General features: G+C 43.2%; 1 pseudogene; it reads left to right on the top strand.

The window, feature by feature from the left end:
- The first annotated feature begins 4709 nt into the window (after nucleotides 1–4709).
- Nucleotides 4710–4808, top strand: LOC130033699 (uncharacterized; annotated as a pseudogene).
- The last annotated feature ends 1045 nt before the right edge of the window (nucleotides 4809–5853 follow it).

Genomic DNA, 5853 nt, shown 5'->3' with positions numbered 1-5853 from the left:
CTCAAGAATTTCTACTGCTGATTTCAGCCTGGTCCCAACACTCGAGTGTTCCACATAGAGAGACAGATAGACAGACACAGACAGACAGACAGACAGACAAGACAATGAACTGACTAAAACACCACACATACATGTGCACACATCTGTAGTTGATCGATCAATCTGACCCTTCAAAAAATGGCAGGGAGAAACTGATGGACTGAGAAAGGAAGGGACTGTCCCCAGGGCGAAGAAACCTTATTGCTGATTGGGAACTCTGCTCCCCATTTCCCAGCCTGACTAGCCAGTCTCCCGCTTGTTAAAAATGGGTCAAGAAAGCGCTTTTGTTGATATAAGCCGGCAAAATAAACTATGACAAAGATGTTACCATATTTTGGCCAAGGCTAGTTCTGAGGCAGGGAGCTAGTATCATGATCTTGCATTTTCCTGCCTCCTCTGCTTTGATAATCCTATTTCTTTTGTTACCTACAAAGATCTGACTGCAGAATGATCTGGTAATGCAAACTGCCATTCACTGTATATCCTTCCCAATATTCTAACTTACACTCAGGCCACGTGGTGTTACAGAGGTCAACAAGATACTCCTTATCTAAACCATCTACTTGGAAGCTCTTCCGGTGATTTAACAAGCAACCCAAAGGAGAATATTTAGGTACTGATGTAGAATTTCCCATATCTCCTAAGTGTCAGCAATAACCTATGAAAGGGAGGGAAAAGAAAAATCTAGGGTAGGATAATTCTTTAGCAAGCTCTCCTCCTAATAGTTTCTAGTGTTGTGGTTCTAGAGAGAGCACGGACACGACCACAACTGCATGCCAGCCCATCAGAAAAATCTCTCTTTAAAGGATGTCTCCTTTAGAGATTTCTGAGTCACCCTAGGAATCCCTGGGTCCTGCCTCCCGAGCGTCCACACAACCATAGCTTGCACATGTGGAGCCATACCTAGAGTGCCATGGGTTTCCAAGAAGCCTATTAAGGGGAGAAGAGAAAAAGTTCTGCCTTTCTTAGCTTGCCACATATTCCAATGTTCCCTGCTGAAGCTTTCTTCCACAAACTTCTTGCCTGTCTTTTTACCTCTTTTTTTTCTTTTCTCTGCTTCACTTTGCCTAGGGCTAAACCTGCTGACTGCCTCCATTAGCATTTGAATTGACCTCTAGCTGATTCTGCTGGTTAGAATGCTTGGGGAAAGGGATTTCTACCTAGAAATTGATCTGCCTTAGTTTCCCAGGATCTTCTCACTAGTGGGCTCTCCTCCCATTCCTCCCATAGTGGATGGTGACACGAGACAGACAAAGGAGGGGTGCCTCTTTGCAGAGACCATTCAGATGCTTGCCTGGCCGGAGCAGAACTTAGCCTTAGTGGTTCAGCATTGTGACTTGCGACTGGCAACTATGCCAGTGCCACCATTGACCTTATGTTCTGCATGGAATCTCAGGCAGCCCACTCGAGCTCCGTGACTTTAGAGGGACTTTAAGAGTGCCAGGTCGTGGAGCTACAAAATCACGCCCGACAGGAGGACCTATCAGGGTGCTCAGACACACACACATTCACACAGAGGTTATCACATTCCTCCCCCAGTCCCCCTAGAGATTTCCAAGGGAGCATACCTTCACAGCAGATCTTCCACAGATTGCCTCCTTTATCCGAGCCACAAGGTTTGGAGAGAAGGAACCTCCTGGGGACCAATCCACACCAAAGGAAGGCCATTCTGATGAACAATAATTGGCAAACTTACCTTTCTTGATCATCAAGCCCAGATTCTGAGCTTTCCTGTGGATCTCAGAGAAGTGATCAAGAATTAAAGCTTTGGGGGTCGATTGATTCTGACCCATATTAAACAATCTCAATAAACAGAACTAAGAGAAGGATAATAAGACAAATACACACACTAAGGACACACGCACAGATCACACTCCTGCACTCGCTCGGACCGGTCCACTCTCTCACACCGGTGCGCACCACACTCACCAGTCACCCTGGGACTCCCGAATATGCCCAAAGGGCGTGCACGTGATTTTCACCTCCAGAGGGTTTAGTTCTTCCAGGTCTTCTCCCGGCGCCGGATTTTCCAGAACAGATGAGACCTCCAGAACAGATGAGGGCTAGAGGAAACCCTATGTCCCCCCAAGTCCTCCCAGTCAGGGTTGGCCACTTCCCTGCCGCGGTCCAGAACAGATGAGGCCTCCAGAACAGACGAGGACCCAAAGAAACCCTATGTCCCCCAAGTCCTCACAGTCAGGGTTAGCTACTTCCCTGCCGCGGTCCAGAAGGGGACACTGTCCCCCCAAAGAACAGATGGAATATTCCCCAGAATTTTTTTTAAGGCCTTTTCAAAACCCGCTCTCTGGGCCCGTTTGCCCTATAAAGCAGATCTGAAAAAGCTTATCTAGACCTGTTCCTTGAAGAACAAGTTATTTTGCAATGCAGGTTCCTATTAAGCTAAGCTAAATTAATTCTGGTGGTGGTCCATTTTGGGCCTGTCCCTTACAACTTCCATTACTTTGTCTGTCTGTAATCACTTCTATGCTCTCTGCCCCAACCAATTTGTAAGGTCTCATCCTTCTTAGACACTGAAGCTGTACTGTAAGTTATTGCCTTCCTCCTCTCCTTATGTCTTTTGAGCAGTTTACCTTAATGCAATGTCCTTTTGTATAGATATAGGAAGACAATTAATTAATATGCTTTGTAAGTTAGGAATTGATTGGCTTTGAATATTATTCACTCCTGGGCTTCTGCCCTCTCAACTTAAGCCTCAGATGCCCTCACTTCCTAGCACCCCAAGGGCAGAGTCCCAACGTGGGCCTGGATGGAACCAGGGCAAGCTGGTAAGTTATGTGCTAACCTGGCATTGCGATGGGCCAGGCCAAGGTGCCACGATTCTTAACTATAAGTTAAGAGGTTGATCATAGGCAAATGATGTCATGATCCAAAAGTAACGACAACACTAGGGCCCTGCTTCTAGGAATAGGAAAGATATCTTGCCTGAGCACTGCAGTCTGAGATCGAGATAGCCCTAGGAGAGCAATTCTACAAGCTCAAAGTATTTCTTACTGTGTCCATACAAAATGATTAATATTATATATGCTTATATGTTGGTTGGACAAGGAGAGGAGAAAGACCTCCTATAAGCTGTTTTCCTGTGTGTCCTGACTAGCTTGGATGAAACTGCTTTCTCCCCTTCAAACTGCCTTCAGTAAATGATTTCAGTATACTGAGACAGTTTTCCTTTTCTTTCAGAAACCTAGCTGGTCTTAGATCTGCAGATATCAGGTGCTAGCCAGGACTGATCTTTGGGATGTAGATTCCCAGCTCTAGCCAGGCTGGTCTTTGGGATGCAAATCAAGGTGGTTGCAGCTTGTGAAAGTGCTTGTGGAAGGTTTCAGTTTGGCTTTGTATCTTCTTTCCTGAGGCCAGTATTACTACTGGCCTGCTGATGTAAGGAAACAATGTGGATGTAAAGAAACAATATAGGGTTTGCTGCCTCAATGTTCTTTCTGTAACTCCTTTTGATGACATCACTGTAATGCCCCTTTTAGAGGTTCTATGATCTATATAAGGGGATCATCCTGGATCTCAGTGCCCGCACGTGCTTGAGGATTCCTGAGGACTCTATGACATACATCTCTTCCATGTAATAACCTGCTGCTCCACGACCAACCAGCCTGACTCCCGTTTCCTTCCATCTACTGACCATCGCCATCGACCTCCATGGAGTGGGGAAATGGCCTGACCGCCAGCCTTTTATTTTTTGTGTGTTTACACAGGTTCTGCTTCCACTTCCTTCATGCATGAGTCTCCTTCAAGCTTGGGCAGAGTGGTCTTAAGCATACCTATGGCTGGTTGCAGAGGTCTTCAGCTGTCGGGGCTCTACTCAGGGCAGTGAGGGAAATTCACCCCTCCCCCTCCAAGGGGCCCAGGTGAGGAAAGCCAGGTGCGGGGTCAGGAGACTGTCGTTTTAGACATATTTGGAATTAATTTTAGATCGAAAAGTACTTATGTGCTTAGTAATAAATTACTATACACTTTTCAATCACCTCAGAGACCCCACTCTGCTTAGAGAACTAGATTTTTAAATACAGGGCTGTTTTGCCTGTGTGTCATGACTGAGAATCACTCTCAGTAGATATGAAACTCACTATACACAAAGATGCACACAGGCTACTTTGAGTCATCTGTGTTGTTAATGTGTGTTGGCCATTAAAATTCACTGAGACCCCTTTTTCTGTCCTTTACAGGAGCCTCATGAGTCTCACCTTCCATTCAAGTTGTACTTGTAATAAGGTGGAATGAAATCATCAATATTCTCCTCACCTCTTCCTTCAGGAGAAAAATCCTACTTACATTCAAGGTGGTCGAATTGCAGACAACACCATCCACCTTTTCCTGGAGATGTACACGGGACTGAGGTGAGAACAGCAAAAGGCTCTAGTTTAATGGTCTTAAGGAAGGTTTCAGGGAAGGGCATTAAACAAGACTCATATACCATCTTCCAAAAGAATTATTTTGTAAAACTGATGCCTTGGGTATGGTAAAAGATAATATGGTAAAAACCATACTTTTCTTTCTAGGACATTAAAGTTCTAAATCTATCTATTCAAGCTGCTTTGAAATATATTCCTTGATTTGGAATCACTGTCTGCCATAGGATTGAGTAAGGACAACACTCAAAGTAATAAGAAGAGAAAAATATGGAAAAATTAACTCATACTATGTTTGGTAACATATATACTAAAATTGAAACGATACAGAGATTAGCATGGTCCTTGCACAGATATGACATGCAAACTTGTAAAGTGATCCATGTTTTTGTTGCAAGAATAATTAACAGGGCGACTTTAAGCTAAGACAATCCACACAAGTACAAAAATTCTACATAAAGATAGCACAAATCCCCATCACAACAATCTCCTCAATGTCAATGGACTAAATGTGCCAATTCAGAGGCACAGAATGGGAAGATGAATTATAAAACTGAACCCAACATTCTGCTGCCTGAAGAAACACTTATGAACAATCAAAGCAACCATGGGCTCAAAGTCAAAGGCTGGAAAACAATTCTTCAAGAAAGAAACGAACACGTCCACAAAGCTGGAGTGGATATACTAGTATCAGACCATATGGACTTCAGGCTATAGGTTATAAGAGACAGTGAAGGTCATTTCTTCATGATCATGGGATCTGTACATCAGAAAGAACTCACCCTCCTCACTGTAGGTGATTCTAATGACAGACCAGCAAAATACTTAAAAATAACTTCTAATAGACTTAAAGAAAAACATTGAGAGCAACAAAATACTAGTTGGAGAATTCAACACTACTTTGTCACTTCTCAATAGATCAAACAGACTAAAGCTCAGCAAGGAAATATTTTTTTAAGGGAAGTAATGAACAACCATTGGCTTAGAGAAGAAATCAAAGGGGAAATAAAAAGTTTCCAGAAACAAATGAGAATGAGGACACGAGCTACCAGAACTTGTGGGACACAGCAAAAACAGTGTTAAGAGGAAAGAGTATAGCTCTGCCAGAATTCATCAGGAAGCAAGAAAGGGCCTGCATGAATAAATTAGAGCTCAAGATTTTGGAAAATGACCAACAAAAGTAGTCCAAACTAGACTGGAGGAAGGAAATAATAAAACTTGTACCAGACGTCAATGAGCTAGAATCCCAAAATACAATCCAAAAGACCAATAAGAGTAAAAGCTGGTTCTTTGAGAAAATAAATAAGATAAATAAACCATGAGAAGCCTCTCAAAGAAACAAAGAGAAAGAATTCTAATAAATCGAATCAGAAATGCAAAGGGGCATATCCTAATAGAAACTACAGAAATCCATAGGATCATCAGAGATTATATT

The sequence above is a fragment of the Sorex fumeus genome, unplaced genomic scaffold (assembly GCF_029834395.1).
Source record: "Sorex fumeus unplaced genomic scaffold, SorFum_2.1 ptg000054l, whole genome shotgun sequence".
NCBI lineage: Eukaryota > Metazoa > Chordata > Mammalia > Eulipotyphla > Soricidae > Sorex > Sorex fumeus.
This window is presented reverse-complemented; position numbering and strand designations above follow the sequence as displayed.